Source organism: Cyprinus carpio, chromosome A17 (genome assembly GCF_018340385.1).
Source record: "Cyprinus carpio isolate SPL01 chromosome A17, ASM1834038v1, whole genome shotgun sequence".
NCBI classification, from domain to species: domain Eukaryota; kingdom Metazoa; phylum Chordata; class Actinopteri; order Cypriniformes; family Cyprinidae; genus Cyprinus; species Cyprinus carpio.
This window is the reverse complement of record NC_056588.1, coordinates 18,523,018-18,549,413: the sequence shown is the minus strand read 5'-3', so window position 1 is coordinate 18,549,413 and position 26,396 is coordinate 18,523,018. Positions and strand designations below refer to the sequence as shown.

At 35.1% G+C, this 26,396-nt stretch overlaps 1 pseudogene; it reads right to left on the bottom strand.

Annotated features, from left to right (window-relative positions):
• Positions 1-1,158: 1,158 nt before the first annotated feature.
• Positions 1,159-26,396, bottom strand: part of LOC109052347 — a 26,711-nt pseudogene continuing 1,473 nt past the window's right edge.

The window sequence follows — 26,396 nt, the reverse complement described above, 5'->3', positions numbered from 1 at the left end:
TCACTGCCTTATTATACACATGCATTATATTTTTTCAGTTATAATACCTTTTCATGGTTACAGCTTAAAGAGTATAATGCATCATAAAAAAAAAAATGGGTGCTGATTTGTTACATTGCATTATACAAAAGTGTGTGTGTTTTTTTTTTTTTTAATGGAGATCTCAAAACATACACAATAGAAGCATTTCTTTTTTGTGTTTTTAATATCGGACAGAAACACCCATAATAGGAAATAATTTAAAGAATTTAAAACCTGAATAAATTATCAAGTACAGATAATGGATTAGTACAGTAATTTAACAGGACTACAGAATGTGAAGTGAAACAGATCCATCAGAAAATGTCACTCAGTAGTTTATTTCATGTATATAAGAAATTAGAAGCCAAGTGCAAATTAAAAGTTCTTACACCTTAAACCAGATCATGAGTGGAGAGAAAAAAAGAAAAGACTGATACTTAAGAAAAGCTCTTGTGTTTGATTTAGTACATATTGACAAGTGGAATTTACATTGGTGCATGTGATTATATGATTTACTTTTTTTTCTTAATTTAAATCACAGTTGCATTCTTATAGTAAAATAGCATTATCTAATTATACATTATTGTTTATATCTATGTTCATGTGACATCCATAGCATGAGCGTATCTCATGAAACCTGTCAAGAATATGCCTGGGTCATATTTCACCCCAAAATCAAAAGAAATAAGAAAATGTTCTTAAATTAAATGATGCCTATTACTAGAAATGTGAACATAATTTGCATCGAGATTATTTCCCCCCAAATTACAAGTCTCATTGTCATCACTGCAAGAAAAATTGTATATTAATTTTATTATTTTATGACATATTATTATCATCATTATTATTATTATTATTTGTTGTTGTCTTTTTGGCTTTCATTTATGCTGATTTAATTAAAAAAGTATATAGTAATTTACTATAATAATAATAATAATAATAATAATAATAATAATAATAATAATAATAATAATGAGAATTTTAAAAGAAAACATAAAATGTTAATGACAAATTGTATTTTTATGATTTTTTTTTTTTTTTTTGGCATAGCATGTGACCCGGACATGTTTTTGTGAGATTCACCTGAGAACATAATTTGCAAAATAGCTTCTCACTCAGAAACACTGAAAATATTTGTGGCTTTACACAAAGTAGTACACAGATTTATTATATTCACAAGAATACATTTCTCACACAGATGAAAGAAAGAGCACAAAGGCTGTAGCGGGGGAGAGGACTAGCATTTCACATAGGTCACAAAAACCAAGCCCCTGAATAAATCTTTACACCCTGAAAACAAATGCAAAAACACCACAATGAGCAAAAAGAAAGAGCTGCACTGCTAAAGTGAGTGTAGATCTGCAACCCAAGCTAAATAAAGAGCCGACAGAACACATTCTCTTTTTTAATATCTGTTATGGGCCTGTTTAGTGTGACTACCCATAATGCACTGGTTGCTGGAAAACACAGACAGCAGTACGTAGAGAAGTGAGGGAGTTTATTATTCCTTGCAGTCAGGCGCAGGCTAACCGAACGCGGCGTATCTTGCTTCTCGCGTTATGCACTTCCTCTGTCCATCTCAGAGCTCAAATCATCTGCCACTCAAAGGGGAACATGACATTGAGGAGCTCCAGACTGCGGGCGATTTCCTCCAGGATGCAATGCTGCTGCCACATATGATGCAACTTGCGGTAGCGCTCTGGACACAGGTGCAGCGGGTTCCCACGCCTAGCAAAGCACAAACAAATACAGCTTAGCATTACTGCTAATAAAGAATAAACTGACTCACAAAGCACATGCTTAATGATGATACAGCGTTTCCAAAGCTGGAGGAAGAATTATATCAGAATTATATTTTCAGCATTTTGATCATATTTAATATCTTTAATTATGTTTTGGATGTGAATTATGATTCCCTCCCCACCCAATCAGAGGAAATATAATTTTGACAAATCAGTCATTTGAAGAAATTTAGTAATAAAGTAATTTAGTAATAAAAGTAATTTAGTAATTTAGTAATAAAAGTTTCCCAAAGTGTAATTATAGTTGAATAAAACTAAAACCATAAGAAAACATTTTTAGTATTTGAAACAACAGTTAACTAAAATAAAAAGCTTTACTACAGCTAGTTGCCAAGGCAACATTCAATGATGTACTTCTGATGCATGTACTAAAATAATTCAAACTAAAACTGAAATAAAAAATGAATAAAAACAACATATACATATTTAACAAAACCAAAAAAACTACAAAAAATTGACCAAAACGCACAACAAAAGGACTAAAACTTTAACTAAAATGAAAATAAAAAAAAAATTGAAAACATAAAAACAAATTCAAAATATGAACAAATACTACAGTAGTATGTCAATGACACTAAAATAGCACTAAATCAATATAATCAAGACGTTTTTTTTGTCTTTATTGTTATTTTCATTGGTGCTTGAACACCAATTCAGAACATTAGAATAATTTCTGAAGAATCATGTGACAACGAAGACTGGAGTAATGATGCTGAAAATTCAGCTTTGCCATCACAAGAATAAATTACGAAATAGAAAATATTTTTATAAAAAAAATTTTATTAATACTATATTTATAATCAAATAAATTCAAACCCAGTCAGCAAAAGAGTCTTAAAAAAAAACAAAAAAACAATAACAAAAACAAACAAAACTATAACAATATAGTAAAATGCAAACAGTAGTGTATAATAATATAACAATATAGTAAAATGCCAAACATTTAATTACCAGTGTTGGTGGTGATGCATTACAAGTAACACAAGTTACGTAATCGGATTACTTTTCTTCAAGTAACTAGTAAAGTAACACATTACTTTTAAATTTACAACAAATTTACATTTTCAAATTTTCCCATTCATTCACTCACACCTGTCCTTTCACTGTGTTGAGAGAAACTTCCTTCAGCCTGAGGCTTATTCATTTCACTTTTGGTGTGAAAGGGCCCTTACAGATGCCAAAATATAAATTTTTGGGTTTTTGTTATTAAAAAAAAAAAAAAAAAAACCCAACCAAGGTGACAAAAGTAACACAATGCATTAATTTTCATAAAATTAACTAAGTAATGCAATTAGTTACTTTTTCATGGAGAAAATGCAATATTGTGAATGCATTACTTTTAAAAGTAACTTACCCAACACTGTTAATTACTTATATATATATATATATATATTATATCATATATATATATATATATACACATATTTATAAAATATTATTTCTATAAAACTTTCAGTGTGATGACTAACAATAAGTGGCTCTTTGACACGAATCAAACATCTGAACTCTATTGCAAGGAGCTGGTGTAAAAATTCACAACAATGAACTTTACCCAAGCTGGGGATCTGTTTCTCCATAGTCAATCAAGGTAAGGGCTGGATAGGGACTGCCCCGGTGTCTTACTGGCCATCAAGATGATCTCACACTCCCGAACCCTGTTCAGAAAGACACAAACAAGATCATTCTTATCAACAGTTATCTGTATTTATTTAAATACATCACCTTGCCCTAATAGACATTTCTTTGTAGAATAAGATACACACTCGCTGTGTCTGAAATCACATACTCTACTTCATTTGAATAAATACTTACGTCACCACCGCCTAAAAATGTATGTTCTATATAGTAACGAAAGCAATCCAGACATACATCTGTCATGTTGTCATTGTCATGTGACACTACTGTACCAGTATCAGTTGCGCTGCTTCACTGTTATTCAAAAAATCCTCTTTCTGTGGCCTCATGGGATAGTAAAGTGTGCACTGGATGTGACACTTCAAAATCTCAAAGTGATCCAGCTACATATTGCCTATTGTTTGACGAATTCTTTTTTTAAATTCTGACACGCTACTATATAGCAAGGAAGTAGGTGATTTCAGATGCATCCATAGTAAATACTAGCTGGTTTTCTCTTTTCTTCCTCTCACCTGAGAAACATTCCCACTCCAGCCCCGCAGATGGCGGCGTGAGCCGTACACGCTCCCACTTCCTCCCCGTTCAGCTGCTGCTGACAGCAGGGGCTCTGCGCACACAGCATGACCCCGCACTGCAGACACAGAGTCGGGTGCTTTCGCTCGTCATCTGATGAGTTTGGCATTATGGGCGGAGAGAGAAAGTCACAGGAAAACATCTGCACAAAATATTCAATTCTCTCAATGGACATTATAGGAATCTTTATTAAAAGTACTAACTTGAAGTGACTAGCTTGGTTGAGCAACACACTATAGTCCTCTGGAAGATCTATTAGCCTGTTTCTCTTACGAGGATACCTGACCAACAGGCGGGAAATTCAGTTCAATTATTGTGTAGAAATAAAGGGGAAGTGTGCTTACTATCAAACAGAGGAGAAGGTAAGTGTCGTCTAACCTGATGATTTGCATTTCACCTTTGAGGGCTTTGGATATGGCTGCATTCCCACACCACCTGACACACAGAAACAAAGCAATGCTTATAATCAAAGTGAACGGAAAGATAAACATACTGGATGGAATTTGAATTCAATACAAAACAATAAGATATGAGCGGCCACACAATTCAGTGATTTGACCATGATTAAGGGGAGTTCTTAATATTACAAGCCACAACACATTTATTAGTATTAAATATGTAAATATATTTTCAATAATATTAATATCTTACTACTAATAATGAATAAATAAAATGATCAATAATTGTTTATTGATTAATTTTAATAAAATTGTAGCTGTTTATTGATTAATCCTTGCTCTACTTAAAATAAGCTATGGCTTCAGTTTTTTGTTTCGTTGATGTGTGAATATGTACAATATTATGAATTTTGAAATCCAAAAATACATTTCCTTGATGAGGATGATCATTATTATTTTTTAACATTATGTATAATAATACATTTAATTAAAAATTGATTGTTTATTATTAAATAATAAAGCAATGTTTTAAAAATAATAATAATAATAATAATAATAATAATAATGAAGATTATTATTAATATTATTAATAAAAGTTATTATAACAATAGTTATAAATAATACAATATTTATATTAAATAGTATAATGTAAATAATTAAACAACAAAAATGATTATATTATCATTATTATTAGTAACAACTAAACAAGAACAATTAAACAGCAGCAAAATAATATAATTATAATAACATTGTTATTAATAATAATCAACAACAACAATAATATTATGTTTTGCTTATTATTTAATTGTTTATGTACTTTGTTTATTACTACTATTACTATTATACCAAGTAATAAAGTTTGTTAGTGCAATTGCAGGGGATACTGTATTTGTACCTCTTTATTAAGTTGGTTACAACATCCCTGTGCTGCTGAAACAGTTGAAACAGGTTCGAGGGCAAGGATAGGTAACTACACAGCAGAGGCAGCTGACTTTCAGGTGATTCTGCATAGAATAATTATGGTTTAATACCTGTTAGCTAGATTGATATGCATACAGTACTGTGCAGCTGTTGCTGTGTTTACAGTGACAGAAAATTAATACACATACACATTAAATACACATATACTTGGCATTTTACTGTATACCACAGAGAAAATAGCCTGGATTATATAGTACTTATTAAAATTAAAAAGTACTTATTATGACATATTCAAATGTTTTCATGTAATTGCAGTGGCATGTTTAATATACAACATATAAAGTGTAGTGACCTGCAGTACCGGACAGCTCCTCTGGAGGGGGCACTCCTGTAAGGCAATTAAAGAACAGTGCAGCACAGCGCAGGAAGGGAAGAACACCTCTCTTTACACTCTCTACACCAGGCACACCAGCTCTCAACCTAAGAAAAAGAGAGAGACGATGAGAGACAGCGAGAAAGCAACTGGAAGTCTTTCCCTATATGACAGCCATATAAACTCACCCATCTGTGTGTTGAGACATAATAGAGAAGAGTTCGCGTAGCTGCAGCGTGGGCCTCTTCGCCCTCCTCTGGCCCTCTTATTACAGCAACAATCTACATTACAGTATTACTGAAATAGTGCTGTGCAGGAAATGTTATACTATCAGTGTCAAGTTTGCATCTATGGCAGTGTGTGTTTACCGTGTAAGCCAGCAGGACCTGCAGCATGTGTCCCATAGTGACCAGGTGCAGCAGGTAGAGGTGATTGAACGCTGTGCTGACTGCTGAAGGCTGCAGGTCTACAGCCTCTTCCTGATACAACGCTGGGATGGACAGAACCAGCCCCACCTGAGCGGAACATTACACATACAGTCCGACTGATTAGAAACTGATGAGGAATGTTCAACCATTTACCACTAACTTAACTAGCTGCTTGAAATCTATGTGCATTAAACAGCATTTGAAGATGTGTGTTTCTGGGTGGTTACGTACTGACTCTAAGCCAAAAAAAAAAGCCATTCTGTAAGTCTATGGTATCCTGGTTTCTAGAAATGGTTTGGGTTCAGTGCAACAAATTATACACATTTTTTTTGGATAGATAGATTGATGCATACTTATTAAAAGGGAAGACCAATCTGACCAATCAAAGCACAGTAGGCTCACAGAAAGGAGGGTTTTAGAGAGACTGAAACTTAGAACTGCTTCGAACTAATCGTTTGAAAATCTTTGGAAAATTAGGTGATATTATATGCATATTTTAATAAAACTATAGCCTTTTTTTGATCTTGCATGCTTGTAAACCTACTGTAGGAGACTCCCAAAACAACATTAGTAACCTTAAAAATGGCATAATAGGGGCACTTTAATAAAAAAAAAAAAATACAAAAAAAGTATGTGTGTGTGTGTGTGTGTGTGTGTGTATATATGTATATGAGATCTCACTATCTCGCTCTCTATCTATCACCTGTATTTATTTATAAACACTCACCAGTAGATGAAAGAAGTCCACTTCTAATATTGATGGTGCATTTTCTACAGTAGGAACAGGTACCAGGACTAGAAAGAGACAGAATTACTGCATGAAAAAAACCAACAAACATATCAATCCTCGCCTAAACGTGACATACCTGCTAACATATCAGCAAAATGCTTCTGTATGACTGCTTTTTTCTGCTCTTAAGCCTCTGAGAAGCTGAAAACATGCACTAACAGCTTTTGAGCCCAGAGAGCTGAAGAAGAAAATGATTTTAGAAATCAATCCCACATTAAATGATCTATATACGTAAGCAGAGCCAAACCAGACCTGTCTGTTCTGGAGAGATCCAAAAAGAGCCTTTCCTTCTTCCTGTAACATACTCTCTAGAGAAAGAGAGAGAAGAAAAGAAAAAAGAAAAATCAGATGAGGTGGCACATGACAAAATTTACAAGACTAACTATGTTCACAAAGCACCAAAATACAGTTCTGCAGTTTACACAAATTATGCAATAAAGGACAATTTGAGAGACACTTATAAATATACAGTAGGTGATGATGCTTAACCCTGACTGTGTGAACATTTTACTGTTTTAAAGTGTTTGGACACAAATCATTAGAACATTACCGAAATCCCACACTCAAAGGAGGAGAGCATTACCGATGGCCTGGATGGTGTAGGCACACGTGTTCCAGGACATGACAGGCACGTACGGACACAGGTCATTGGGAGCGGTCTGCAATCCCACCCTGTGCACTGTGGTCGCACAGACCCCCAACATCTCTGTGATACTGCGAGAGAACTTCGGCCTAATCACAGAGTTTACATCATATTCAGAAATAACAAAGGTTAGAACAGGATAAAAAAACAGCAAATATATAGTATATATACATGTAAGTTTTAGGCCATTAGTATTTTCACCAACAAAAAATGGTATATTAATACCATGGGTTTATAAAGCATTTTGACTTTTATTCTTTGATCTGATATATTGTGCATTATAAGAACAGAAGCACATATTTTAAATGTAAATTTTAAACTGGCTTAAATAAAGACTTGTCTGTTTAGAGACTCACGGCTCTTGAACTCCAAAACTGAGAATGGATCTGAAATCAGCTTGACACTCATCAAAAAGTACCATTGCTTCCTCCGCCGCTTCCTCACGGTTTTTGTCTGAAATCACACACACACACACACACACACACACACACACACACACACACACAAATCAATCAAAATTAAAGAGAGAGAATCTTAATGATATTAAGACATTGAAAAGACAGATTGAGGAGGCACAAATCAGTTTTGACGCTCTCACCTGTTTCCCCCACGTACCTCTCAGCCCTCTGATTCGAGAAGACATGATCTGAACCCAGCGCTCGAGAGTGAGATGCTGACCAACTACTAACTCAGCACTCTCACTGACAAAAAAATAAAACAAAACAAAAAAGAAATTAGATTTGACTTTTCCCAGCATAAACACCTGAAAAAAGAACATTAGTAATGGTGCCATACTAGTTGAGCTTGCTGGGCTCCACAGGAATCAGAGGGATGACCGTGTTACAGAGGGACTTGCAGAGTGGACACATGTACTCGCCGTTCTCCAGGTCTATGATCAGGTCTGCATGCAGCCGATTACGAGTGGTGTTCTGCACAGCTTCAAAGTACCTACGAACAGCCAAAAAGACAGATTTGTTTGGTATAAGAATTCCAAATGGTGATTTCAAGGAGTCATGAAATTTGTAAGGCAGCAGATGTATAGTTTTTACAATGTATCTATTTAAGCACTAACTGACTTTTGCCAGAAGGTGGCGTGCATCACATGTCCACAGCTGCCAGTGTGTGTTCCCCACAGCCAAATCTGGGGGCATGAACAGGGGATAGCAGCCTACTGTTTTGCAAAAAAAAAATAAAACAAAATAAAAAACGAAACCTGATTCAGCATCACTGTACCTATGCATAATTCCTTTCAGTAATGCTTAAATCATAAATCATCATAACACATGCAAGGAATTTAAACAACACTTTCTGCTTATCATCACAGTTAAGGTACTTGAGTGGTAAAGTATAAGGCATCATTTGCCTTCAGGGGAGAGTGTCTTTCCACGGTCCTGGGTAAGAACAGTAGATCTCTGCACACATGCTGTGAGGACCATGGCTGGAGCCTGAGCCTGAACTTCCTGTTCCTCCTGACACAGGATGCAGATCTGAGCCCCCCAGTCTGTGGAACAAACACCCTGCTCAGGCCCTACAGCCACTCTGCTCTCATCCACATCGAAGCTGCACACACACACACACACACACACAGTGGACATCCTTTAGACATACAGATATTTGAAGGGTGTTCGCAGAAATTATATTACTGTAAATTCCTGAGATATTCAGTCTTTGGTGGACAAAAGAACAAAAGAATGAAATCATGGAAAAACTGAAAGAAAAGACAAGGTGACAAAAGAACAAGGAGAATTAAATACTGGTAATAATAAAAAGAAAAAATTAAAAGGCATAAAAATTTGTGTAAAAAATAAAAGTTAAAAGGCAAAAGAAAGAAAAGTAAGTGAAAGAAACTAAATAGCAAAAGAGAAAATTAAAAACAAAAACAAAAACAAAAAAAACCAGCACCAACAAAAAGATGATTAAATGAGTGCAGAATGATTAAGAAATGCTAAAAAAAAGAGAACTTTCATAGGAATACATAGCAATAACAATGAAAGAGCAAAAGAAAACAGCAATAAAACAAAAAGTATAATAAAAAAGTCAAATGAAAGTAAAACAGTTAAAAGAAAAAAGTGAAAGAAAGTGAAACAAACTAAAGAGAAAAAATGAAAGAATGAAAAAACACATAAAGAACAGGCAAACGAGTGAAGGTAAGAAGCATAAGGAAGCAAAGCAAGAAAGAAAGAAAGAAAGAAAGAAAGAAAATGGACCACAACAATGAAAAAGTCAAAAAGTGAAATAAAGCATGAAATTGAAAATGTGAGAAATTAAATAAAAAAAAGGGAAAAATGAAAGAAAATGAAGGCACAACGAATAAAGAAAAGAGTAAAGATAAGAATGGAATTATATTATAATAGAACAAAAAAGAATAAATAAAAGTGAAAGTACAATAATGAATAAGTGCAAAAATAAACAAAACAGCAAAAGAATGAAAAGCAGTGGAAAAAGTGAAAGAAACTAAAGACAAAAGAGAACGACTGAAAGAACAAAAAAAGTCACAAAAAGAAAGAAAAGTAAAATGCAAAAGAAAGAAAAAGACCTCTCCACAGACGCGGCGGTGTCGCTCTGAATCGAGCTCTCAGGCATGTTGTCATAAAGCATCTTATTGGACTCTATGAAGTTCTTCTGCATGGCCGACATCTGAGCCATGATCTTCTGCCTGTGGGCTTTAGCAGCCTCAGCCTTCCTCTTCCGCTCAGCTTTCTCCTTATCCTGAACACTCTGAGCAAAGACCACACACTTTCAGCATCTCAAAGACATGGAAGCATTATGACTGAGACCCTCATTGTCTGAATTGCATTACCTCCTCCAACTTGCTGTGATCCATAGAAAATGAAGTTACCGGACCAGATTTCTCCCGAAGACACTTCACCACCTCAAACATCTTGCAGGAAAGACATATAGATCTTAAATATCAAATCAACGAATTAAACAATCAAATACACATCAAATCATCACCGTCATACCTGTAAGTTCCATGTGATCATGTCATTCTGAGCTTTCAGAGAAGGTAAAGACTTTATTTTGGTCAGGAAGTGGAACAAAGATTTGCCATGTTCAGAACCAGTTTCTGAAAATACAAACATATCTGTATCTATCAGCAACTAACAAACAGCAAAGCTTTAATAGTAGGGCTGCGTGATTTGCAAAATAAAATAAAAACTGTGATATGGCTTAGTGCAAAAGCTGCAATTACACTTAAATATATGATTCAGAGCCCTTTCAGCTATACTGCAAAAACACTTACATGTTAGTTAATGAATTAACCAATTGTGTTACAATATTTATTCAGTTTTGTCAACATTAGTTAATAAAAATCCTGCTTATTGTTATTTCATGTTAGCTCAGGTCAATTAAATAATATTGACAGATACAACTTTTGGGCCCGGTTTCTTAGACAGGACTTTAAGCCATAGTTCAATTAGGACATAATTTTTTTTTATAAATATGCCTTAGAAAAAAAGCATTACTGGTGTTCATCTCGAGACAAAACAGAGGCACTGAGATGTTTTAAGATCAGTCATTGCAAGTTTCTTTTAGTTGAAACAGCTCAGATTTACATTTTAGTCTAGGACTAGGCTTAAAGGGTTAGTTCACCCAAATATTAAAATTATGTCATTAATGACTCACCCTCATGTCGTTCCAAACCCGTAAGACCTCCATTCATCTTCGGAACACAGTTTAAGATATTTTAGATTTAGTCCGAGAGCTTTCTGATCCTCCATTGAAAATGTATGTACGGTATACTGTCCACGTCCAGAAAGGTAATAAAAACATCTTCAAAGTAGTCCATGTGACATCAGATGGTCCGTTAGAATTTTTTGAAGCAACGAAAATACATTTTGGTCCAAAAATAACAAAAATTACGACTTTATTCATCATTGTCTTCTCTCCCGGGTCTGTTGTGAGCGCGTTCACAGCACTGCAGTTTAGTGATATCCGGTTCGCGAACGAATCACTCGATGTAACCGGATCTTCTTGAACCAGTTCACCAAATCGAACTGAATCGTTTGAAACAGTTCGCGTCTCCAATAAGCATTAATCCACAAATGACTTAAACTGTTAACTTTTTTAACGTGGCTGACACTCAAACAGTACACGGACTGAACTGCTGTGAAGAGAGAACTGAAGATAAACACAGAGCCGATCCAGATAACGAACGAAAGATTGACTCGTTCTCGAGTCAAGAACCGTTTCTGTCGGACGCGTCCGATTCGAGAACCGAGGAGCTGATAATACTGCGCATGCGTGATTCAGACTGACACACAGCGCGTCTGAACTGAACTGGTTCTTTTGGTGATTGATTCTGAACTGATTCTGTGCTAATGTTATGAGCGCGGGTAAACCGAAGGCTTGAATCAAGGGCAATCATCACCAATGAACTCATTACGAATTACTCCGGGATATTGGTTTATTTGAACTCAGAGGGAGTGTCAGCCATGTTAAAAAAGTTAACAGTTTAAGTCATTTGTGGATTAATGCTTATTGTAGACGCGAACCGTTTCAAACGATTCAGTTCGATTTGGTGAACTGGTTCAAGAAGATCCGGTTAGATCGAGTGATTCGTTCGCGAACCGGATATCACTAAACTGCAGTGCTGTGAACGCGCTCACAACAGACCCGGAAGAGAAGACAATGCTGAATAAAGTCATAGTTTTTGCTATTTTTGGACCAAAATGTATTTTAGATGCTTCAAAAAAATTCTAACTGACCCTCTGATGTCACATGGACTACTTTGAAGATGTTTTTATTACCTTTCTTGACATGGACAGTATACCGTACATACATTTTCAATGGAGGAACAGAAAGCTCTCGGACTAAATCTAAAATATCTTAAACTGTGTTCCGAAGATGAACGGAGGTCTTACGGGTTTGGAACGACATGAGGGTGAGTCATTAATGACATAATTTTAATATTTGGGTGAACTAACCCTTTAAGCCTCGTCTGCGAAACCGGGGGATAATTTTCAAAATGAATTAGTAAATATTGAACTTTACATCAGCTAAGACTGATTAATGATTTAGAAGCATTTTTCATTGCAAGTACATGCTAATTAATGTAGTTAACTAATGTTAACAAATGGAAACTTATTGTATAGTGTTACCATACAGTATTATTTGAATTAAATACTTGTTAAAATACTCAAAAATGTTACTTGCAAAAATGTATATATATTGCATATATATATATATATCATATATCAACATACATACACATATATATACATACATACATACATACATATATATACACATATACATATACATATATATATATATATATATATATATATCAGAATTATTAATAATGTAAATACAAACATTTACCAAATGAAAACGTTATTAGACCTGGTAATTATTCACCAATTACAGTGTGTGTGGCAAGCATCAACTAAACCAAAGTAATAGTTAAGCACAAACCCTGCACCCCAATCAATCCTAACAACAAACAACTACAACAGAAAAAAAAATTGCTTCAGAAGGCCTTTATTAACCTCCCCGGAGCCATATGGACTTATTTTATAATGGATGGGTGCCATTTCTTGGACTTCAAATTTTGGGCAACCATCCACTCCCATTATAAAGCATGGATTAGCCTGGACTTTATTTAATATAACACAGATTGCATTTGTCTGAAAGAAAAATGTCATATACACCTAGGATGGCTTGAGGCTGAGTAAATCATGGGGTAATTTTCATATTTGGGCGAACTAACCCTTTAACAATGCTTGCATTTAAATGCCTTGTATTTTCAGGGTTTGCATCAAGTGATACAGAGTAAATTCAGAGTAACAAACTAAAGCAGCAACAAGTCTGCATTGGCTGAATATATTTACCAGCTTCTACAAATAAAACTTAGCTTTTAAATTAACATAATATTAAATATTTCAAAATATGTAATGCATTATTATTTAATTATTGTACCGATAATAATTAGAAGCAGTTGAGAAGAAACAGTTGAGCAAAAGAATCTAAGCAGCAGTTGAGCAACACAAGAGGACAGCATCTTTAAGTGTTGTTTCTTTTCTCATATTTTACCCTGGTTGTCATTGCTAGGAACTTTACTTTGCTTACTGTGTTTACCATGGTAAACGTGTGCTAAAGTCGCATTTGTTCTAGTGTGTATTGCGTGTTTTTTTTTTTCAGTTTCCGTTTGCCAAGTAGTAAGGCGTGACCTGAATTCAATAACAGGGCGAGTGTATAACTGGTTTGAATAACACTGCAGCCCTACATGTGAAGACCATCGAGTGTAAACTCCAGCGACTCTACCTGCACGACTCCACTGAGCAAGGACACTGAAAGACACTTGAGTATTGCTTTTTCCCCCTTTACTTTATGTACAGCCTGTTCTCATCTCCTCGTTTTAGTCAATTGTACTCACTATGTGCTTTCAAATCTCTATTACCACTAACACTCGTAGATCACGCTCTGTACTTTGTCCCTATGTCCTCTACCACTTTACTGCAGACTGGCAGTTCCAGAGACCAATTGGAAAAGAGCAGACTTTATTTCATCTATTGCTACTCAGTCAAGTCTCAACCTCATGACCCTAACTGAGACCTGGATCAAACCTGAGGACACCGGCACTCCTCTAATTTCACTTTTTCCCCAGAGGTACTGGTCTGGTTATCTCAAATGAATGGAAATTTGACCCTTCACCTTCTCTAACAGGAAACAGTTCATTTGAATTACACGCAAATTACTATTACCCACCCTGTTAAAATCCACTTTGTAGGTGTTGATCGTCCACCAGGTCAACTGGGTAACTTCTTGGAGGAGCTGGATGCGTTACTCTCAAACTTCCCTGAGGACGGTACCCCTCTGGTATTACTCGGTGACTTCAACATCCACCTAGAAAAACCCCAGGCTGCTGACTTCAACACTCTGCTTGCCTCATTTCAAGCGATTGTCTACTGCAGATCAGTGACATCAGAAGGTCTGGAAACCTTGGTTGCTTTGAATGGCTAAGGACCGCTCAAGAGATAATATGACTGACATGGAAAGCAACCAATCACGTTTCGTTTTGTCCCTGGTCATGTTTAGGGGAGGTGTGGAAATGTCCCCACAATAACAGACTTCGGGACACAGACAAACTCTTGGATGTATTTTAAAGAATCTATGTCGTGAACTTTACATATTTCACATACTTTTGAAAATCCAGCATTTATATTTAATGTCATTTTCATCTTAAAAGTCGTTGTTTTCTTCCAGGAGACACATTTTTTGGCACATTTTTTTCATTCTTCATGAATGAAAAGTCAATCTTTAAAGTGAATTTTACTGCACAACTGGAGAGTTGAGAAACAATAAAGGCTTTAAAATATTATTTTATCATTAAAAAATGCAAAAGAAACTTATTTGTCATGTCAATGAATGCTGATTGCTTATAAAATGCTGAATATGAACTGAAAATATGAACTCCTAAAACAGTAGTTCCCATCCACATTCCTGGAGCCTCCCAAATCTGCACATTTCACATGCCTCATACTGTAAACCACAAACTAAGCAAACCATATTTTTGATAGACCTAGTAAAAAACGTCCTTTTTTTTGCAACATTTGTGTGTGCTCTTTTTAAGCTTATTGGTGTATTGAGCAGCATAGCTCAGACTCAAACTAGAGTAACTGCCTTTGAAATGTTTAAAGTAGTACAACTACTGCAGTTAGGATACTGCCTTACAAGAGGCGTCTATGTAAGGATGCAAAGTATCATGTTAGTTTTTGTGTTATTGATAGGTCAAAATAAAGGGTGAGATCTTACTTTGAGCTTTCAGACTAAAGTCAAAAGTCACTTCCTCAGTACTGTTGCTTTCCAACTGCGTTTTTTCCTCCAGTAGAGCCTGGCCTACAAGGTGCAGTGCCTAAAGTCATACACGCATGTTAAAAATCACATTTTTCAAATACCACATCAAATGAACTTACCATGAAAATAGAAACAGCTAATGATATTCCATGGCATACAATTGTGTTCTTAGATATACAAATGCAATAATTATATTAATATTTTTATGTTACTGAAACGGAAGAAGAACTAAGGGAAACGGTGTGGGGCAGTAAGAGCCATACCCTCTGGATCATGGGTTCAGTCCATCGGCTGGAACGGTCCTCCGCTGCTTTCTGGAAGATTCTCCTCAGAATATGGATGAAGATGTCACAGCAGAGCAGATACACTATGTTTGAGAATCCTGGACAGAAGGGAGGGGGCACTGGGGGACGGAGGGCTAAAATAGAGAAACAGAAGATATCACACCCTGTGCATTAATATCATGATTTTTATTTTTTGTCAATCTTTCAGATTTAAAATTAAGAAAATGGGCAGTTCTAGCCCTGGCTTTTAATTGATCAATATAGCATTCCAGTGCAAAAATCCACAACTGTAAAAGCTATAAAGCAACAAACCTCTTATATAATCATATTATTATCATTTAACTGCAACAAATTTTTTTTATTATTTTATTTATGTATTCAAAATCACAATATTGCATTTTTGTTTAGCATTTACCGTATTTTTCAGAATATAAGTCATGCTTTTTTATCATCTGAAATGCGACTCCAAAGCAATTTACATAAAACATCAGCAGAGATCAACATACCTTTATCACTGCCTTCTTGGGTCCTCCTCTTCTTCTGAGCCTCTTCTGCCTAATATGTACAAATAAACATTCTCTTCTGTATAAAGACTACTGTGTATATTATGAGAATGAGATAATGAGTGAGACAGTGGGTGCACCACGTACCTTACTATGCTGTGGTCTGGAATAATGATAGAAGAAGGGGTTAAACTCTTTCAGACATTCTTTCTTCAGTTCATACAAGCCATGGCCTGACACTCCTGGTTTCCTAAACCACATTTAATAAAGATTTTGTAGCACTTGTCGAGATGTGAGTGTAACAACTGTGTAATAACTATGTCATAACTGGTACAAATAACTAAAGATTTAGTGAAATGCACTTACTTGAAAATGGCAACCTTAGAGACGACCGTTTCAAGCCATGTTTCGTGGCTTTCCTGTGATGCAAAAAAAAAAAAAAAAAAAAAAAAAAAAACGGTTCATGTAGTTAGAAAAAAGTTCATTTGCACACATTCAAATAATGTAATTAAACTGGTCAGTTAATGTACGTAAATCTCTGGCTGCTACAATTTTACTGCAATGCTAAATGAAAAAACAAAACAAAAACAAAAAACAAACAAAACAAAACACAACACAACACAACACAACACAACACAACACAACACAACACAAAACAGCAAAAAACAAAAGCATTAAATGTCTTACATTTTCAGGCAGGTTTTTAACCAGACTGCTATGAGCCATGGGTTGAATACAAAGCAGATGGATGACCTCCCTCATAGTCACATCCTCCTTAGTCACATTACTGATTCCAGGTACATACCGTTCACCTGCAAATTTCAATTCAATTCAATTAAAATTTATTTGTATAACGCTTTTCACAATGCACTTTGTTTCAAAGCAGCTTTACAGAAAATGCATGCGTCTACATTACAATTTACAGTGATCTGCTATCAGAAGTCAATGTGTCCAAGTAATGTTCATTTCACAAATTAACAGTTCAAGATAATAGAATCATACAGTTAGCTAACATTAATTAATTTCAGGCAGAAGCTCATTAAATCGATTGTTACAAGTGTGATCATAATGATTTCAATACAGAGAAAATTTGGCAGCTGTGCATATAGATTCAAGGTGGCGTATTTTTACATGCAAAATATATATCAGAGACAAAACAAACGCAGTGTCTCCAGTCAACTCACTTACATAAAACGACTTATAACACATCAACTAAAGGCAGCAGGACCAAGACTTACACATAAAAGGTCAATGTGAGAACTTACCTACAATGATGATAATCAGGTAAAGCATCTCTTCTGTTAACCTATTCCACTGTTTCACTACCTCCTGGGTGATGAAAAAGGCCACAGAAACCAATCAAAATCAACCATTATCAATAGCAAAAAGAGTAAATAAATGATTATTATTTCAATAATTTTAATTATTTATTTATTAAGCATGTATTGATCAGTTTTGGAGAAGCTGCTATGAAAGTACACATTCCACTTGATCTCACTTCATCCTCTCTTACTCACCTGATCTTTACTGGAGGAGTTGCCATTAAAAACATCGAAAAGTTCAAATCTCAAAAGAACAAGCATGAGGAAATGATTGGGGTCCATTTTCGAAGCAGCAATCTGTAGTTGGTCAGAAAATGTCATTAACTGAATTAAAGTATTTGTAATTTTGCAATAATCTAATTTATTTTATATTAATATTTTTATATTTCATATACATTTATGATTTTAAGGACATACCTGCAACATGATAATATCCTTATCAAACATTTCATCCCTGCATTTAAGATCCTGATAGTAATACACCTAACAGAGGCAAATATCAGCAAAAGTTAGAATATGTTCATGATGCAACACAACATGGATATTTGTGCATTTTAATTCTGTAACACAGTTATGTTTTTTTTTCTTCCTTTTCACCCCTCCAATATACAATACATACGTTCATACATTCTTTCACAAAAGAAATAACATTTCCACCGATAACCATTAAAAGCAATTTCTTGCCACATACAGTTGTTACAAGATGTTAAAATGAAATAATGGATGAGTTTGAAATATCAGTTGATGATCCAACAGTTTTTATTTGGAGACTTTTAGATGTTTAGATTCACATTCAGAAGATTATTGTATTTACAAATATCTTTCCTTTCGTGTTTAAGTGTTTTTTTTTTTTTTACAAATTGTAAAAACTATGGAATTGGTGTTGCTCTCACCTGGCTGACGAGTGACAGGCCGTTTCTGCGCCACATGTCAGCACACACCTGAGCCGCCAGCACAACACAGCGCAGAGGCTGCTCCGCCAGCTCGGTGAAGTTCAGCTGCAACTGAAACACATAAATACACACCTGTAACCCACAGTGCTTGACATTCACACGCTACAGCTTCATTTTACTAATTAATGATATACTCACAGTATCCACAAAGTCAGGGAGGTATTGGATTGCTCCAGTCTGGCACAACAGCACATATAAACCTGAGATCAGATACAGACTCGGTTTAAATAACAGATACAGAGTATTGCAGTGACCACCCCCCACAGCTGTAGTGCATGTATGTTATTCTTTGGAAGAAAATAACTTATGAAATTATTGCATTTCAGAGGCAAATTAATTTTTTGCTGTAGTCTAATTTTATACATTAGTGTGTGAACATAGTGAACAAATATTTGGGTTAATGAGGGGGGTCAAGGGTGAACAAATGCTTGCTGACCATGTTCAATTTTGAAAAAAAAGAGAAGAAGAAAAAAAAATGTGTTGAAAAAAGTAAATCTTCTTTTTCATATTACAATGTATCATGTCATTTTAAAACGTCACCAGCTAGAAAACCTCATATCTATGAATTCTGATACAGAAATTCAGCAATTCTGCTAACCGGCCAGGAGTCTGGAGATGGGCAGATGGATGGAGACGGGCTCCTGGGAGACTTTATACGGCCGTGCGTGGAGGATCTGCTTGCACATGTAGCTGTCTGTTGGCTCGCTGCGGAAGGGCTGGTTGGTGCAAGACATTAGAGCTCTGTGACACTCCTGAAAGGCTAACAACAGAACCCTCTCCTGTGGGTAAATAACACAACACACAAACACACACGTCTAAACAGTGTCACATTTCCAAGTCATTCATTAACCAGTGGATAAACAAGATTTGTAATCTAATCAGTCAAGCAACATTAATGGCTTTAAGGTAGACTGTGGTCTATTTAAGTGCTTTGTCTAAACATTACACCGAGACATTCTGTAACCTGATAATAACCTAATAATAAATGTTTATTTAAAACGAGACCATCCACTCATTGTCCTGTTTCAGGAAACAAGACATGATTGTCTAGTTCTTTTTTAATTAATTTTTTTATAAGATGTGATTTCAAGTTTTCCTTTCTCTTTGGAGTGTTACAAGCTGTTCGTGAATAGATAAAATCGCTAAAGTTGCAAATACTAAAGTCTCTAACCCAAAGAAATATTCTTTATAAAAGTTAAGACTGGTCCACGCCCTCCTAAAACGCCTCGTTTAAACACGCCCCCATGTCTATGTCACTGTGTGGGAAGATTTGCATAACGCAACCCAAATGTTCACGCAAAGAAAGAAGGCGTAACTTTTATTCTCGCTGTAGTATTGTTGCTGCCTCCACCATGTCGTGGAGATGCTGTGTTTCATTGTGAAAGTGAAACTTCTGTTTGGTCTTCCAAAAGAGGACACAACTAGAAATCAGTGATTAAGTTGTATTTACAACACTGTTCCAGAACAGTTCAAACCAAATATTCGTGTGTGTGCAACGCATTTAACGGAGGACTTTTTCCTGAACCTACAATGTCGCTGTTCTGACTCACAACCTGTAAGTACGTTTTCATATTTAAAGGATTTGCCACTGATGATTCAAACACGAGTTTTGAGCAGTGTTGAGTAGCACTTGTTGTTTGTCGTTTCTCTGAACACAAATGCAGACATGGTTTTATGTTTACACGGCGTGATACGCAACACAACTAATCCGTAATTATGTCCTCACTGGATGCAACAAATGCCTCGTTTGTAATGGCTTTTATTGGTTTTGTGTCATTGCGCTGGGACACGGCATCACAGTATGGTAAGAGGCGTAACATTTCCGTCACATGCTTAGGAATTAGGCCAATCACAACGCACTGGATAGCTGGCCAATCAGAGCACATCTCGCTTTTCAGAACAATAAGCTTTGTAAAAATCAGCACGTTTCAGAAAGGAGGGGCATAGAGGAGCAACAATAATGTACAGTATGTGGAAAATAATGTGTTTTTTGAACCTTAAACCACATAAACACATTGCATTACACCAAATACACAAAATAATGTTATTTTTAGCAACGTCATATGACCCCTTTATTTGTTGCATCCATTGGGGAAACAATTACTAATTATAATTACTTATACTGTCTTTTTACGCATTTACGCCACTTAAACATAAAACCATGTCTGCATTTGTGATCGGAGAAACGACAAACAACCAGCGCTACTCTACACTGCTCAAAACTCGCATTTGAATCATCAGTGTCAAATTCTTTAAATATGAAAACATACTTACAGGCTGTGAGTGCAAAGCGCCAGACTGTCCTTGCCAAGTTAGAATTGCCCCACTTTATAGAAACCTTGTCCTCTCCCAGGTTCAGAAAACAGTCCTCCATAAAATGTGCTGCACACATTCAAATATTTGGGTTGAACTTAGGGCTGGACAATAATTCAATATCAATATGTATCGCGATAAAAAAAATTCAATAACGGTGATATGGTTTTTAAACACATTTCCGATATTTCGATATACCAGTGTTCCCCATACATTGATTTATTTATGGCGTTTGACTTCGTTGAATAAATATGAGCACTGTACGTTTCAAAATCAAAACATGTCGCGGGTGTTTTATATGAATGTATCTCTGAAGGGAACCGACTGTTTTTCAGAAAAGTTTCGATGGCATTTTCATTTTATCTGATAAAGAAGCGTTCATAAGCGCAGCTCCTTTGATTATAGCCATTACTGGAGAAACCGCTGGGTCTACCACTCTCACAGCGCCTCCTGCTGGCAGACAATCAGTTTGCATTTAAGCCCGGCTCCAGCAACATGCCTTTTTTTTTCCTGCAGCAACTCAAGAGCACTCTTCATACCCTTCATACTCTTTATACTGACTAAAGCACATTTGTTTCAATCTATATCCAAAGTACTGCAAAAACAGTTAAATTTTGAAATTTTTTACTATTTAAAATAACTGTTTTATTTTAAAATGTAGTTTTATTCCTGTGATCAAAGCTGAATTTTCAGCATCATTACTCCAGTCTTGACATGATCTTCAGAAATCATTCTATTATGCTGATTTGCTGATTATCAATATTTAAGAGAGTTGAGTACTTTTTTTCAGGATTCCTCTGATGAATAGAAAGATCCAAAGATCAGCATTTATCTGAAACAAAGCTTTTGTAACATTACATTTTGATTAAATTTGATTTGATTACACTATTCCATTCAAAAGCTTTGAGTCAGCATCATTTCTTTCTTTCTTTTTTTGGAAAGAAATTATAGAAATTTTTATTTAGCAGAGATGCTTTAAATTGATCAAAAGTGATGATAAAGACATTTATAATGTTAAAAATATTTATATTTCAAATAAATGTTCTTCTAAACTTTCTATTAATCAAGAAACCTACTCAGCTGATTTCAACAAATTATTTTTGAGCAGCAAATCAGAATATAAGAATGATTTCTGAAGGATCATGTAATCAGACTAATGATGCTAAAAATATAGCTTTGAAATCACAGGAATAAAATACATTTTAAAATATTTCCAAATATAAAACAGTTATTTTAAATAGTAAAAATATTTTCAAAATGTTTTCTTGCTGTATTTTGGATCAAATAAATGCAGGCTTGGTGAGCAGAAGAGAATTCTTTAAAAACATTAAAAATCTTACTGTTCAAAAAAAATAAACTTTTATTATATATTAGCCTACAGTCTGAAGTTAAAGATATTAATTTTAATTAGGTGAGACTGAAATGATTTTTTGATAGTGATTTCACATTTATTGTTTGTATGAAGCCTAATAACAAAAAATAATGTTTTTTTTTTTTTTTTTTCAAAAATATTAAATGGTTTTAAATGAGGTGTCAGACTTGGCAAATTCATTTTTCATAATGTTATACACTGACATCTGTTGTGGGGCGTTCTTGGCAGTTTTTTACGAGGCTTTTTATAGTGTTCATATCGATATCGGAATTATATCGTATCGACCGAAATTAAGAAATATACCGTGATATAAATTTTGGCCATATCGTCCAGCCCTAGTTGAACTGTTCTGGAACAGTGTTGTAAATACAACTTAACCACTGATTTCTAGTTGTGTCCTCTTTTGGAAGGCCAGACAAAGTAGTTTCGCTTTCACAATGAAACAAACAGCTTCTCCATGACATGGTGGCAGCAATAATACTACAGCGAGTTACGCCTTCTTTCTTTGCATGAACATTTAGGCGGTGTTATACAAATCTTCCCACACAGTGACGTAGACATTTGGGGGCGTGTTTAAACTAGGGCTGTGCGATATGGACAAAAAAAAACCTATCACGATTTTTTTATCAATTTTGCGATTTCGATTTTAATCACGATTTTGACACACACAGACATGCTTTACAGTCATAAATGCATTCAGTATAAATTTGAAACATATTTTCCAAAAGAAAACCAATGAGAGCTTTATCAAAAAGTTGTAACACGCCTCTAGAACAGACATAAGTCAAAATAATCACTAAGCAAAGGTGTTACAAAATGTCTAGACATATGGAAAAAAAATAAAATAAAAAAAAATAAAAAAAAATAAATAAATAATCTGTGTCCATGGCTATATATATATATATATATATATATATTTTTTTGCCATGCATTGGTTTTTTTTTTTGTTTTTTTTTTGCCATGCATTGGTTATAGAGCTCATTGTTGCGGTGCCTCAGGTGCTGAAATATATTTATTGCCCAAGGTTCACACGTACTCTGTTTGCAGTGCGTATACAGTATATGTATGCGGTTCAGAAGCAGCAGCGAGAGCGCGTTATTGTAACGCGAAAGCACATTAAAATAATGCGCGAGCGCGAATCTGTCCGCACACACGCAGATTTCCCTTTGCTTTGTCACAAAACCAGACACGCGTGCTCAGATACACGCGCTGCCCTCATCCGAAAGAGAGTGCGCGCACTTAAAACATGTCTCCTCTCACTCACTCACAACTCTCTCTATGCTCATGCGCTAGATATTCATTCTTTTCACACCTCTCTATTAATAACCTTTTCTGATCACATCTTTTACCGCGTGCAGTGTGAACATTCTGATCCATTAACATGGGCTCGGAAAAAATACGCATCACAGACAGAGTGTGAACCTGGAGTTAGGCATATGCCCAGTTCTGTTCTCGCGCTCTACTTAATGCGCCTGGATGAGTCTTAACTTTTATAAAGAATATCACTTTGGGTTGGAGACTTCAGTCTTTGCAACTAAATGCACTATGCACTAAACAGCTAGTAAAACTCCAAAGACAAAAATTAAATTTTAAATTGCATCATATGACCCCTTTAAATAGTATTTAATAAATTATAAGTATATGAGTAAAGTGTGAGTTACCAGTTTGAATTGCAATGTAAAAATCTAGAAAGATTGATACAAAAATAATAATATATGCTTTTTTCTATATCTGTAAAAAAAAAAAAAAAAAAATCATAAAAAAGCTTCCACAAAAATATTTTAAAACATTTTTAACTGTTATAAGAAGAAATGTTTCTTGAGCATTGAATCAGCATATTAGAATATTTTCTGAAGATTCAAGTGACACTGAAGTCTGAAGTAAAGATGCTGAAAATTCAGCTTTGCCATCACAGGAAAGTTACATTTTAAAATATATTCCGATTAAAAAAAAAAATCTTACTGACTTTTCAACAGTAGTGTATTCATTTTATACATTCATGTTATATATTCATATTTTATCATGTTGTTTTATTAATATTTCATAATCGCCAATTTCACATGTATGTATTTAACCCCAAAAAGCAATATCTCTGACTAGCCATTACTCACAAGCAAAGAGCACCAGTCCTGAAACATGGCGAGAATATGGCGTAGCTGCATCTGGAGGCTAAATCCTGCCTCCCACTCGGGCTCCACCTCAACATGCTGACCAAGCTGCCTCTTCACCTCCTCCATCCCCTGCCATCAAAGAAGGAGATTCAGTTAGGCTACAGATCAAAACCAAATTAAAATCCTTTTGACAAGAGAAAGCATTACCTGCATACAACACAGGAAGCGAAGAAAAACATGTAAAACCTTCAAGGAACTTCTCCCTCAACGTCTCAGTCCACACAGAGGGCTTACTGATTAAAATGTACCTGATAACATACAAAATAAATCCAATCTACATTGAGACGACTGATAAAAATAAACAGAGCTGTAGTTATTTTCCATAATTTAAGGGTTGTGTGTAGACCTGAGGTCATGGAAGATAACTTGAACCCGGAAGAACTTGTCGGGGTTGTGGCCCTGGAAGTGGAAGCGTTGGTTGCTGTCCAGATGTTCCCTCATCATATCCATTACAGTGTCTATAATGACCTTGATGACACTGCCCTCATCTATCAACTGCCTGGCCCGAGAAAAAAAGAACCTTCGCATCATTTACTTGTGTCATATCATTCCAATTTGTATGCACCTCTTTCTTTCATTGAAAATGAAAGGAAATATTATGATTAGTGTTTTTTTATATATTATGGCTAATTTTTCATGCCATTGCAATGAATGGATGCTGACACTTTCAGGACACAAAAAGGATGATAAAGGTACATTAAAAACGAACACAAGAACAACATCAATCTGGCTCATGAATCAATAATTTACACCAGTTTTGTGAACTAGATGAACTGATTCATTCATCATAACTGAGATCTTGATAGCCACAGTTCATATTTACTTTTATTATATTGGAAAAAAGACCTTTCTTTTTAAATAATCTTTTATGCTCCACTGAAAGAAAGTCATATAGAGTTGACATGACAAATGATGACAGAACTTTCCCTTTTGGGTGAACTGTCTCTTTAAAGGTTGGTGATTAGGACACTTTAAATAATCAAGACCAAGTACAAGTAGCTACAGTACAGTAAAGTCAACTGTAATGTATGCTACAAAATATTAAAAGCACAAATGCTTTAAGGTACAAAAATTGTCCTGTTGCCAAAATGTGCCAGAATTCAGTTCATAAACATATAAAGTATGTGCTGCATTCTCACATGCTGAATGCATGACACATACAAACATTTCTTGTAATTACTGTGAATACAAGTTTGAAAAGGAAGTGGTTTTTTTTTTTTGTTTGTTTGTTTTTGGTTTCAAAAAGGGAACTATAATTAAAGGAAAGTATTTTAGGTGAGAATTCCTTAACCTTTAGTTAAGGGTTCAGTTAGAGAGATTATAAAAGATACAGAAAGATGCTAGATTTTACAGAAACACTATTGACGACATTTCTGCAAGCTGTTCATCATACCAAAAGTGGAACAGTGAAGATTTGCACAGACAAGGCTGTGATTGAGATGTTCCTTTGATGGTCATCACTGATAAAGTCTTCCTGAAGTTGCTTGTAGTGCTGAAACGAGACAGAGGTAATCTCAGCTGATTGTACTCAGTCTAAGCATGTAACAACATCAATAATACTCGAACATTAAAATGATACATATGTGAAAGATATGCAGCTGTGAAATTATACCTCTGTGAATTTCATGGCAAACTGCCTCGTTGTATTCTGTGTCCATGAGGGTAAACTACTGAAAATTAACTCGTGCACAACCTTGCGGGCTCCTGTGGGAGTTACAGGAAACCAGGTTTAGATACACACTAAGAATATCTTCCCGGATTTGAAATGTCTGCAGGGTATTAAAAGTGCATCATTTAATGATAGAGGTTGAAGGATTGACCTTTATAATAGTTTGGCGTTCGTTGCAGCAGCCATTGAGTCGCCTGATCAGGCAGGGGTTATGTCGTCACGGCTGGGTCCAAAGCCAACTGAAGAACAAACTCAACTGAGCGCCAACTTACAGAAAACCAATGACAAGTGACAACACACATTTGTTACCTGATTATATATATATTATTATAGAGATATATAGATATTAAGAATTATATATATTATTTATAAAATAATAAAATAATAAAATTAAAAACAATAAATGTTCTTTTATTTTACGATTG